A 13,131-nucleotide genomic window follows, 5' to 3' on the forward strand; every position below is an offset into this window, starting at 1 on the left:
AAAAACACCACGTGGTCCAGAGGATGTGTGCTTTTTGCCAACATCCCGGAAAAAGTTCCGGAGCTGCTGCTGCTGCACAAGTGCCGAGCAAACAAACACAGTGTGGCACCTCCAGAATGGCCGTCAGCATGCAAATGAAGCGTGTCCGCACACACACTCCTACTCACATGCCGCCGCCGCCGGAAGTGGACAGTCGTGGTCATCGTCAGAAGAGAGAGGTTCGTGGCTTTTTTGCTGTCACTCGCTGCAGGTGGAAAACTTTGTGTGATGCAGAAAAGCTAATCGGGCGCGCGAACCAACAGGAAGGAGGCATTTTTTGCTGTGTTTTTAGGGAATAGATTGGCGTCAAAATTGTCAAAATTGTTAAAATTGTCAAAATTGTCAAAATTGTCAAAATTGTCAAAATTGTCAAAATTGTCAAAATTGTCAAAATTGTCAAAATTGTCAAAATTGTCAAAATTGTCAAAATTGTCAAAATTGTCAAAATTGTCAAAATTGTCAAAATTGTCAAAATTGTCAAAATTGTCAAATTGTCAAAATTGTCAAAATTGTCAAAATTGTCAAAATTGTCAAAATTGTCAAAATTGTCAAAATTGTCAAAATTGTCAAAATTGTCAAAATTGTCAAAATTGTCAAAATTGTCAAAATTGTCAAAATTGTCAAAATTGTCAAAATTGTCAAAATTGTCAAAATTGTCAAAATTGTCAAAATTGTCAAAATTGTCAAAATTGTCAAAATTGTCAAATTGTCAAAATTGTCAAAATTGTCAAAATTGTCAAAATTTTCAAAATTGTCAAAATTGTCAAATTGTCACAATTGTCAAAATTGTCACAATTGTCAAAATTGTCAAAATTGTCAAAATTGTCAAAATTGTCAAAATTGTCAAAATTGTCAAAATTGTCAAAATTGTCAAAATTGTCAAAATTGTCAAAATTGTCAAAATTGTCAAAATTGTCAAAATTGTCACAATTGTCAAAATTGTCAAAATTGTCAAAATTGTCATAATTGTCAAAATTGTCAAAATCGTCAAAATTGTCAAAATTGTCAAAATTGTCAAAATTGTCAAAATTGTCAAAATTGTCAAAATTGTCAAAATTGTCAAAATTGTCAAAATTGTCAAAATTGTCAAAATTGTCAAAATTGTCAAAATTGTCAAAATTGTCAAAATTGTCAAAATTGTCAAAATTGTCAAAATTGTCAAAATTGTCAAAATTGTCAAAATTGTCCAGATTGTCAAAATTGTCAAAATTGTCAAAATTGTCAAAATTGTCAAAATTGTCAAAATTAAATTGTCAAAATTGTCAAAATTGTCAAAATTGTCAAAATTGTCACAATTGTCAAAATTGTCAAAATTGTCAAAATTGTCATAATTGTCAAAATTGTCAAAATTGTCAAAATTGTCAAAATTGTCAAAATTGTCAAAATTGTCAAAATTGTCAAAATTGTCAAAATTGTCAAAATTGTCAAAATTGTCAAAATTGTCAAAATTGTCAAAATTGTCAAAATTGTCAAAATTGTCAAAATTGTCAAAATTGTCAAAATTGTCAAAATTGTCAAAATTGTCAAAATTGTCAAAATTGTCAAAATTGTCAAAATTGTCAAAATTGTCAAAATTGTCAAAATTGTCAAAATTGTCAAAATTGTCAAAATTGTCAAAATTGTCAAAATTGTCAAAATTGTCAAAATTGTCAAAATTGTCAAAATTGTCAAAATTGTCAAAATTGTACAAATTTGTCCAAATTGTTAAAATTGTCAAAATTGTCAAAATTGTACAAAATTGTCAAAATTGTCAAAATTGTACAAATTTGTCCAAATTGTTAAAATTGTCAAAATTGTCAAAATTGTCCAAATTGTTAAAATTGTTAAAATTGACAAAATTGCCAAAATTGTCAAAATTGTCAAAATTGTCAAAATTGTCAAAATTGTCAAAATTGTCAAAATTGTCAAAATTGTCAAAATTGTCAAAATTGTCAAAATTGTCAAAATTGTCAAAATTGTCAAAATTTTCAAAATTGTCAAAATTGTCAAAATTGTCAAAATTGTCAAAATTGTCAAAATTGTCAAAATTGTCAAAATTGTCAAAATTGTCAAAATTGTCAAAATTGTCAAAATTGTCAAAATTGTCAAAATTGTCAAAATTGTCAAAATTGTCAAAATTGTCAAAATTGTCAAAATTGTCAAAATTGTCAAAATTGTCAAAATTGTCAAAATTGTCAAAATTGTCAAAATTGTCAAAATTGTCAAAATTGTCAAAATTGACAAAATTGCCAAAATTGTCAAAATTGTCAAAATTGTCAAAATTGTCAAAATTGTCAAAATTGTCAAAATTGTCAAAATTGTCAAAATTGTCAAAATTGTCAAAATTGTCAAAATTGTCAAAATTGTCAAAATTGTCAAAATTGTCAAAATTGTCAAAATTGTCAAAATTGTACAAATTTGTCCAAATTGTTAAAATTGTCAAAATTGTCCAAATTGTTAAAATTGTCAAAATTGTCAAAATTGTCAATATTGACAAAATTGCCAAAATTGTCAAAATTGTCAAAATTGTCAAAATTGTCAAAATTGTCAAAATTGTACAAATTTGTCCAAATTGTTAAAATTGTCAAAATTGTCAAAATTGTCAAAATTGTCAAAATTGTCAAAATTGTCAAAATTGTCAAAATTGTCAAAATTGTCAAAATTTTCAAAATTTTCAAAATTGTCAAAATTGTCAAAATTGTCAAAATTGTCAAAATTGTCAAAATTGTACAAAATTGTCAAAATTGTCAAAATTGTACAAATTTGTCCAAATTGTTAAAATTGTCAAAATTGTCCAAATTGTTAAAATTGTTAAAATTGTTAAAATTGACAAAATTGCCAAAATTGTCAAAATTGTCAAAATTGTCAAAATTGTCAAAATTGTCAAAATTGTCAAAATTGTCAAAATTGTCAAAATTGTCAAAATTGTCAAAATTGTCAAAATTGTCAAAATTGTCAAAATTGTCAAAATTTTCAAAATTGTCAAAATTGTCAAAATTGTCAAAATTGTCAAAATTGTCAAAATTGTCAAAATTGTCAAAATTGTCAAAATTGTCAAAATTGTCAAAATTGTCAAAATTGTCAAAATTGTCAAAATTGTCAAAATTGTCAAAATTGTCAAAATTGTCAAAATTGTCAAAATTGTCAAAATTGTCAAAATTGTCAAAATTGTCAAAATTGTCAAAATTGTCAAAATTTTCAAAATTTTCAAAATTGTCAAAATTGTCAAAATTGTCAAAATTGTCAAAATTGTCAAAATTGTCAAAATTGTCAAAATTGTCAAAATTGTCAAAATTGTCAAAATTGTCAAAATTGTCAAAATTGTCAAAATTGTCAAAATTGTCAAAATTGTCAAAATTGTCAAAATTGTCAAAATTGTCAAAATTGTCAAAATTGTCAAAATTGTCAAAATTGTCAAAATTGTCAAAATTGTCAAAATTGTCAAAATTGTCAAAATTGTCAAAATTGTCAAAATTGTCAAAATTGTCAAAATTGTCAAAATTGTCAAAATTGTCAAAATTGTCAAAATTGTCAAAATTGTCAAAATTGTCAAAATTGTCAAAATTGTCAAAATTGTCAAAATTGTCAAAATTGTCAAAATTGTCAAAATTGTCAAAATTGTCAAAATTGTCAAAATTGTCAAAATTGACAAAATTGCCAAAATTGTCAAAATTGTCAAAATTGTCAAAATTGTCAAAATTGTCAAAATTGTCAAAATTGTCAAAATTGTCAAAATTGTCAAAATTGTCAAAATTGTCAAAATTGTCAAAATTGTCAAAATTGTCAAAATTGTCAAAATTGTCAAAATTGTCAACATTGTCAAAATTGTCAAAATTGTCAACATTGTCAAAATTGTCAAAATTGTCAAAATTGTCAAAATTGTCAAAATTGTCAAAATTGTCAAAATTGTCAAAATTGTCAAAATTGTCAAAATTGTCAAAATTGTCAAAATTGTCAATATTGTCAAAATTGTCAAAATTGTCAAAATTGTCAAAATTGTCAAAATTGTCAAAATTGTCAAAATTGTCAAAATTGTCAAAATTGTCAAAATTGTCAAAATTGTCAAAATTGTCAAAATTGTCAAAATTGTCAAAATTGTCAAAATTGTCAAAATTGTTAAAATTGTCAAAATTTTCAAAATTTTCAAAATTGTCAAAATTGTCAAAATTGTCAAAATTGTCAAAATTGTCAAAATTGTCAAAATTGTCAAAATTGTCAAAATTGTCAAAATTGTCAAAATTGTCAAAATTGTCAAAATTGTCAAAATTGTCAAAATTGTCAAAATTGTCAAAATTCTCAAAATTGTCAAAATTGTCAAAATTGTCAAAATTGTCAAAATTGTCAAAATTGTCAAAATTGTCAAAATTGTCAAAATTGTCAAAATTGTCAAAATTGTCAAAATTGTCAAAATTGTCAAAATTGTCAAAATTGTCAAAATTGTCAAAATTGTCAAAATTGTCAAAATTGTCAAAATTGTCAAAATTGTCAAAATTGTCAAAATTGTCAAAATTGTCAAAATTGTCAAAATTGTCAAAATTGTCAAAATTGTCAAAATTGTCAAAATTGTCAAATTGTCAAAATTGACAAAATTGTCAAAATTGTCAAAATTGTCAAAATTGTCAAAATTGTCAAAATTGTCAAAATTGTCAAAATTGTCAAAATTGTCAAAATTGTCAAAATTGTCAAAATTGTCAAAATTGTCAAAATTGTCAAAATTGTCAAAATTGTCAAAATTGTCAAAATTGTCAAAATTGTCAAAATTGTCAAAATTGTCAAAATTGTCAAAATTGTCAAATTGTCAAAATTGACAAAATTGCAAAATTGTCAAAATTGTCAAAATTGTCAAAATTGTCAAAATTGTCAAAATTGTCAAAATTGTCAAAATTGTCAAAATTGTCAAAATTGTCAAAATTGTCAAAATTGTCAAAATTGTCAAAATTGTCAAAATTGTCAAAATTGTCAAATTGTCAAAATTGTCAAAATTGTCAAAATTGTCAAAATTGTCAAAATTGTCAAAATTGTCAAAATTGTCAAAATTGTCAAAATTGTCAACATTGTCAAAATTGTCAAAATTGTCAAAATTGTCAAAATTGTCAAAATTGTCAAAATTGTCAAAATTGTCAAAATTGTCAAAATTGTCAAAATTGTCAAAATTGTCAAAATTGTCAAAATTGTCAAAATTGTCAAAATTGTCAAAATTGTCAAAATTGTCAAAATTGTCAAAATTGTCAAAATTGTCAAAATTGTCAAAATTGTCAAAATTGTCAAAATTGTCAAAATTGTCAAAATTGTCAAAATTGTCAAAATTGTCAAAATTGTCAAAAATTGTCAATTTTGTCAAAATTGCCAAAATTGTCAATTTTGCCATTTTTGTCATTTGGCCATTTTTGTCAATTGGCAAAATTTAAAAAAATGTCAATTTTTTGAAAATAAAAAAGAATGCAATCAATCTACCAAACTATACTCCAAGTGACAATATTTTTTCCCACCAACTCCACGTTTTTAGTTCGGTGAAAGTTGACGGAAGCCAATTAAAGTTCGCTGCCGGGGCCGGAAAATGGAAAGGACAACGTCAAACGCGCGCGCTTTTTTTTGCAAAGGCTAGAACATCCCTTCGGGGTCGTCGTCGTCGGAGAAAGAGGTCAGGCATCCGGATAACATGAGCTTCGAAGTCTTTTTTGCGAAAGCAATATCGGTTCGGATTTTGGAATGCTTTTGTTCGGACAAGATTGAGATTTTGGAGGGATATTGAAGGGTGAATCGCGCCTGAAGGTAGACAACTTCATTGGGAGATACGCCTGGAAGTAGGCAGACATTGGAATTGTTTTTCATTTTTGATAACGATTTTGATCGAATTTGAGGCAATTACAAGTGATGTCATTTGTACACTCTTTAAAAATGTCCAAACTTTATCTGTCATATCTCAATTCCAGTAGTCAAAGAACATTATCTCTTTAATCGATCCCATTCCCCACAATTACTAACTGCCGCTCGATTAGCCAAATGAAAATGGCCACTTCCCGGACACAGCTCTGTTCCGTTCCAATCAATCGCCAACCAAAACGTGTGTGTGTGTTCATTCCAGGTGAGTGGCCACCAATGTCCAAAATGCCCCCCAAAAATCAGATATTATCTCGCGCCAACGGGGTTGCTCCACACCGATTAAACGGCTCAATAAACTAATAGGTTTAATGGGTCTATCGCCTGGCCGCCGCCGCCGAGTTCGGTCCGAATTTCTGAAAGGGCTTTCGAGCTTTCGATAATAACCGAACCCCTGCCGAGGGGTTCATCCATTCAACTAGCAGTAGGACCCATCGTCCGGCGCAAATGTCATCCACTCCGGATCCTCTCGGATGGAGCTTTTGGGGGCAAGGACGACGTGCACGTACCGCCGCTATAAAACTGCCCCCCCCTCCCTTTAGGTTATGCTTTTGAGTCAACAGACACCTACACAATCCCCCGGAGCGTGTGTGTGTGTGTGTGTGTAGGTGTGATTGGTTTGCGTTTAGAGTGCAAGGCGGTCTGATTAGAGTAAAAGAGCGTGATTTGTGATATTTTTTAACAAATAATATTAATCACCAAATATAAACGTTGCTTAATCAATCAAAGCATTTTGCTCCAAGATTTTTAGTATCTTCAAAACTACGGAAATTATCAATAGCATTTTAAGTTTTTCATTCATTTCCCTGTCTTCAAAATGATGTACAGCAAATTTCGACAATTAGACAATTTTGGAATAATAAGACAAACATTTCCTTGGTTGCTGTGCACTAGGGTGCCCAGAAAAAAATGACCCCCTGCTCCACAAGCGGAAAACGGTTTTTTGGATAATTTTAAGCATCTGTGTAAATTCTGAGCGAAATTGGATGAGATTAACCCATTAATACCCGAGCCTAAAGTTGGTGAAAAAATTGTTTTTCATACAAAAATGACTTTTTTGAATCGCTAATAACTTTTCAGGATCGAGTTTCACAGCTTTGGGATATTCTACAAAGTTGTAGAGCATTAAATTTTCAATGAGAATCTCACTTTTGAGAATATTTGGATGGAAGTAGCGCACCGTGCAGACCAAATCGTAAGAAACTTGGGTTTTCCATACATTTTTTTTCGATTTTTTCCATACAAATTTCACCTCTGAGTATCAATGGTTAAATGATGACCGATTTTGCTCATATTTGGCCCAGAGTCCTAAAATAGGTCAAGGAACAATATTTAGCTTGTGGACCGAGGTTTTGAATAAAAGTTCCATATTCTGGGCACCCTACTGTGCACCCTTAACCCTCTACTGCCCAATTTTTTTTTTCGGAAATTTTTTATTTTTCCCCTGTTCAGTAAAATGACCTCCTGAACAACTTTTGTTCTACGAAAAACTTTACCTTTCTCTTGTTTTCTGGTTTTCTAATTTTATTTTTAGTATTTTATTTTCCATTAATCTTGTTGAGTTTATGTTTGCTTTTGGTAGTATTTGGCCTATTCTGCCACCTCCTATCATTACATTTTGCCTTTCTATTTTTTCATGTCACTTTTTCAATTTGTTGCTTATTTTTCAAATTTTTTGCTAAAGAATGGCACCATTATCATTAGATTATTGGCAAAAACTGCCCGAAGCCCGTCTAGAGGCGGAGTTGGGTTGTAGAGGGTTAAGTTGATATTCATAAACAATAAAAGTACCATTTTTCAACTGCCCAAAGTTAAATCTGAATTTCGGAAAATTTAAAAATAAAGACAGACAAAACTTAGTTTGTGTTTCACAATATTTATTGAAGCTTTACACAAATGATTTATAGGTCCAAATTTTCTCATATACATTAATTTAATCACAAAAAGTCCAATTTAACAAATTTACTGCTAAAAAAGCATACTTTTCCATAAAAAACGTGTCTACTTGTCCCACCAACAACTCTCATTAAAAGTTTGTATGAAGTGAAACATTTTTGCAATTATTTTAATAATATAAGTTTATTGGTGGTTTAGTAGTAGTCACAGTTGCATGAAATCCATGTGGGATCTCATGCTTTACTGGGGAGCTTAAAGTATATATAATGTACTAATTGATGACACTAAATATTATTATTTGATCAATTATCAAAATGGGCAATTTCCAATTGCTCAGTTACTATTCAACTAACTGTGAATATTTTTATTAAAGTTCTTCGAATTTGTTGTATCTAAAATATATAAAAAAAATCTTCGCTTAAATTTTTTTAAACCTATTTTCAACATAAACTTTGTTTCATGTAATGCTTCTGAATATTGAAGCACTTTCAACAATTGTTCAACAAATTTAGTTTAGTTTGAATTTCAATTTTTATGTATACTATTTATATTGCTGAAATTATTTATAAATTTTATAATTAAACAATTTTTAAATTTATATTGTGCTAAATAAAACTTATGAAAAATTTGTGTTTTTAACAACCATTTATTTGAATTTTTATGTATTTTTAGAACTAGCTATTGACAAATTATTTTATTTGATTTAAGAAATTAAGTTATTTATTTATTTATTTCCTAAATTTTTAAGAATTTTGACAAATTCGTTTTAATTTAAAAATAAATGTTTAATGCACTTTTGCTATACATGCAAAAATCAAACCATCCACATTAACGAGCCCCGGGTCTTTTGTGGTCTCTATTGCAAGTTTCTGCTCGAACCTAGGAGTCCGAAGGCTTGAATGGGGAGAGCACCCAAACCTCTTTTTACTCCAAGGAACCTTCCACCCCAGTGTTTGAACTGACGACTTTTGGATTGCGAGTCCAACCGCCGCCAGCGATTCCACCGGAGTAGGCTTGGTTTGGTGTGCTGTTTGTACTTATGGCATGGAGACAACTCCTACACCTGGAATGACTTAACGGCCTAACAACCAAGGCCGGGACCGACATTTTACTTCCTCATCCGATGGAAGGTTGCAGCAGATGGGAATCGAACCCAGAATCATCCGCTTACAAAGCGGAGAGCGTAACCATTCGGCCACGCACTGCTGATACATGCAGTTTTATTATTTTTAACAAATTATCATACATTTCATGAAAAACATGACAAATAATCATAAATCAAAATTAATTTTATCAAAGATCATATCTTCAAGCTGTTTACGGTTTTTTTGTATGTACATTCGAATGAAACAAATTCATTTAAAAATATTTTTCAAAAATAGTTACCCACTGAGCTTTATTTTTGTTCATATCGAGAAGAGCACAGAGCAGTACTTATAAATATGTCGTTTACGTCACATTGTGAGAAAATCTCATGTTTTTTCATGAAATGTTTTTAACAAATATCGTTTTTGAGCGAGCAAAATAAAAATATCCAAAATATATGCCTTCCCGTTTGTAATCATAGTAGCCAACGCTTTATGCTAAAAACGCTTATATACCTAGAATTTTGAAAATTCGTCACTTTTTGTTCACTAAAATCCAAATATCTTGGCTTTGCGTGGACTTAAATTGAATGTTAAAAAAAGCAAAATGATCTCCGTAAAATTTCCTATAAGCTGAATGCATTAGTTTTGGCTGCAAAATTTTTTGGATCGTTTTGGGAGGTGAATTTTGAAAATTCTTGGCTAAAAAATACAAATTTTTCTTTCTAAAACGCCCTGCCATGCCCAAACACAAGCTTTTATGGACTATGTCTGTACAGAAATTTGTTCAGGGGACATGAACTATAACTTGGAGCCCAAGGCGACCAAATTTGAATGACTTTATTTGACAACTTTTCATTTTTTTTTTTTTTTTGGACGGCCTACTGTGGGATTTACTATGTTTATATGACCTTTTAAAATAAAACATTAAAAAATACACTGTTAAGGCTATTACAAATTTCATTTAATTCCCTGGTTGAGGTTGAAAACCCAAATTTTTACATTAATTTTCAACTGTTTGAAACAAAAAGTACAACATAATCCCTTGAACATTGTCACAGTTATGCTGCTGTAATTTTTTTTCCTTAAATCTTTAAAAAGAAAAATGGTAATAATTAGAGATTTATACCATATAAAGTTCCTGATGATTTCAATAAGTATTTCCCACCATGGCATATTTTCTTGTTGTAAGCTTTAGTAAATCATTTTAATACATTTTGATTTTGACAAAACATTTTATTCAATTCAATTAAATAAATTATTTTTTGATTTCAATTTCACTTTCGAATTCAATCAATTATTTTTCAACTTTTTCTCTAGACTCTGTCCGCGGTAGAAGAGGAAAAAAACTTAATTTAAAAACATCTTGATTTTCAAATCAAGAAAAAATTTAAAAAAAAAATGTCAATAAATTTCGGATTTTCATCCTTTGGTCTGTGGACTTTTTTCAAACTGTTATCTCAAAATATCTAATCTGATGCACAGTTTATACTAACAGGCTACCAATGAAACAACAACAAATTACAAATTACAATTTAAAAAAAAATAATGTCCCTAAAAGTGCCCTCTAGAGTAAAAAAAAATAAAATTATGAAAGAGGAGGGACAAAATTTTAAATAAAATTTGCAATGGCCTCCTCATAATCAATATTTTATTATTTTTTAACGTCTTGTATTTTTTTAGTTAGATTTAAACAGCATTGCAAGATTCTTCATCAACAAAGTATAACTAAACACTCACTGAGAGAAAGAATTCAAAAAAGCTAGCTAGGATGCCAGATTTGCAGTTCTTTTGTTAACTTTGCAGAAATGTATTCAAAACAAATTGAAAACAGTTTCGAAGAAAGTTCATAATTTCCAAATTACGCCCCCTTAAATTAACATTTCAATTGTATAAGTGAAGGAGGCGAGTATCTGAAAATTCCAAACTTTGTGTTGCGTAATAAAAGAATATTCTCTGAAACGTAAGACACTGCACAGTGGGCGAAATGGAACCCAAAATCGGACTTAATTGAACGCGGCTTTTTCCCTGGTATGAAAAATAGTGTTTCTTATGTAAAAAAAATCCGGGGAATCGATTGGTGATGGTTTCGTCCACCGCCCGAAACGGCAAAGAGTCCATTTTGCCCCAATTCCCCATTTTTTACATTTTTTCTTGAAAATCGGTCTGTATTTAGAGCGGAGGCTTAATGCGGCCATCCAAAATGCACTTAACTTATGTGAACATGTCCCAGGAATCCAGTAAAAATAACCACTTGCTCCGCAAAAATCATCTATGGTCCATTTAACCCCGATTTCGCTATATAAGCATTTTAGGCCATTTTCAAATGTTAGGTCAGATTTTAAAAATCTGAAAATATTTTTATCGTAAAGATCAGACAATTTTACATAAGAATGTTGATTTTCACTTGATAGTTTAACACATTTATGTTGATCAAAATAAAAATTATGTAAAAGGCAGTTTATTCTGCGTTTGAGAAAATTGGCCCAAAACTGATTCTTCAATCTTTTTATTTAGTTTAATTTCTACTTCAACATAAATGTGTAAAACAATCAAGTGAAAATCAACATTCTTATGTAAAATTGTCTGATCTTTACGATAAAAATATTTTCAGATTTTAAAATCTGACCTAACATTTGAAAATGGCCTAAAATGCTTATATAGCGAAATCGGGGTTAAATGGACCATAGATGATTTTTGCGGAGCAAGTGGTTATTTTTACTGGATTCCTGGGACATTTTCACATAAGTTAAGTGCATTTTGGATGGCCGCATTAAGTCTCCGCTCTAAATACAGACCGATTTTCAAGAAAAAATGTAAAAAATGGGGAATTGGGGCAAAATTGACTCTTTGCCGTTTCGTGCGGTGGACGAAACCATCACCAATCGATTCCCCGGATTTTTTTTACATAAGAAACACTATTTTTCATACCAGGGAATCAGACGCGTTCAATTAAGTCCGATTTTGGGTTCCATTTCGCCCACTGTGCACTGTTTGATGCGCTTATTTTTAGTTTCCTTAAACAACTTTTTCTTTATTTATTTAAATTCATCATCCCGGTACGAGAATCGAACTCACGACCTTTGGATTGGAAACCCAGCACGCCGCTAGTCGAAACCCATCCCCTACCGGTCAGTATTCCCAGTGAGCATATTTACTCTTTTAAGGGATCTGACTTTGCCGAGCCAGACAGGAATCGAACCCATCACCTTCCGCTTACAATGCGAAACCCGTAACCTCACGGCCACGGAAGCTCGGCGCCTATTTTTATTATTTAAATTTGCCTACTTCAATTCAGTAAAGAATTTTTATATTTTTTTCGTTTATTCAAGATATGTGTCTTCAAATGTCAGTATTTTGAATAAATTATCAGATTTTTTTCTAAGTTTGTCCTGCACTGCAATAAAATTGCTATGATTTTTCACAACCTTATACCAAAATTATGTTTGGTTTTCCACTATATTTTTTTTTCTTTTTTTTTTAATAAAATCAAAATTATAAATCCTCCCCCTCGCCAAAAAGCCCCCTTGCTGAGTGTCAAAATCGCCACCACATCTCCTCTGGTGTCTCTGTCACCAAACTGACCAATTCACATTCGCTTCGAAATCGTTCCCCGGTTCCAACCCCGGGAGCCATTCCGTTCTCTGTGTGTGAGTGTGATAAAGTTTCAAATTTTATTGCGCACACTTTTCGATAACGAAGAGAATATGATCCTAATAACATGTGCCGAAGAAGAACTGTGCGGAGTTCTTCGACTCACGTCCACCGTCCAAATTTTGGGGGGGATTCTGGGGACGAAGGACCCTCATTTGAAAGGGGGATGGGAACCGGAAGGTTGGCCGAGAGGAGTGGACAAATGAGTGTTTGAAAGTTTTATCTTGTTTTGGCCGGGGGTCCGGAGGCCACTCTCCTCTTTCGGGACCAGTTCGTAACGGAAATTGGACTTTCACTACAGTGCCATCGTCCGGTTTTGCCTGGGAGGGACTTCTCGGTGAAAATGTATGGATTTTTGGCACTGAAAGAGTGAAAAGTTGAGGAAATTTCGATTGCCATAATGGCTTCCGTTGTGAAATGTCAAACGAGCACGGTTGTTAGAAATTACAACGTTTTTATAGCAATAAATGTCATAAATTTGTCAATGTTACACAAATGTCTACAAACGTCACTTTTTATAGCAGCCGCCATTATGGCACATTTGACACTTTCCGTGTGTGGGGCGAGATTTCACCCTCTCGATAGAGGAGGACCCAAC

Source organism: Culex quinquefasciatus, chromosome 1, assembly GCF_015732765.1.
Source record: "Culex quinquefasciatus strain JHB chromosome 1, VPISU_Cqui_1.0_pri_paternal, whole genome shotgun sequence".
Lineage (NCBI taxonomy): Eukaryota > Metazoa > Arthropoda > Insecta > Diptera > Culicidae > Culex > Culex quinquefasciatus.